Below are 844 nucleotides of genomic sequence, written 5' to 3'. Positions count from 1 at the left end.
CGCCCGTTTCCGTTTCAACTTGTCTCGCGAGGGTGGTTTCGGGGCCAGCAGGAGAGCTCGTCGGGGTAGCAGGCCCTGCAGCCGTGGTCACCGCCAAACCCCCACAACTCGAGCAAGTGAAAAAAAAAAGTAACAAATAAGAAAGGATCTCTGTCGGCTTGGGGGTACGCCCGTTTCCGTTTCAACTTGTCTCGCGAGGGTGGTTTCGGGGCCAGCAGGAGAGCTCGTCGGGGTAGCAGGCCCTGCAGCCGTGGTCACCGCCAAATCCCCACAACTCGAGCAAGTGAAAAAAAAAGTAACAAATAAGAAAGGATCGTCGGCTTGGGGGTACGCCCGTTTCCGTTTCAACTTGTCTCGCGAGGGTGGTTTCGGGGCCAGCAGGAGAGCTCGTCGGGGTAGCAGGCCCTGCAGCCGTGGTCACCGCCAAACCCCCCACAACTGTTGGGCGCCTACCTGCGCGGGGCAGGAGGACACTTTCCGATTTCAAATCTCCGTTTGCCGAGTCCACCCCGAACGCACGCGGGCGGGCGGGTTCGCATCACCCTTCGTCACAAGGGGCGAAGCCCGTTCCACCGTCTCGTCAGTAGTGCCGACCGGTCTGTGATCGACGAGGGGAGCCACACCAGGTCCGGCCCTGCTGCTTGGCGGCACCGCGTCGTCGGGAGCTCGCGACAGACGGAGGGTTTCGGTGTACTCTCCAGCCACGGGAAACGAAGCCGGTGATGCAGGCGCCGGTCTTTCGCTCCCAAATCGGCTGGGTTTACATCGTTGCTATCTAGTCACGCTCCCTTCAAACCCGACGGGGTACCTATTCCCCTCACCCGTCTGTGCGTATACAGCCTCT

Source organism: Chiloscyllium punctatum, unplaced genomic scaffold (assembly GCF_047496795.1).
Source record: "Chiloscyllium punctatum isolate Juve2018m unplaced genomic scaffold, sChiPun1.3 scaffold_676, whole genome shotgun sequence".
Lineage (NCBI taxonomy): Eukaryota > Metazoa > Chordata > Chondrichthyes > Orectolobiformes > Hemiscylliidae > Chiloscyllium > Chiloscyllium punctatum.
Note: the sequence above shows the minus strand (reverse complement) of the source record.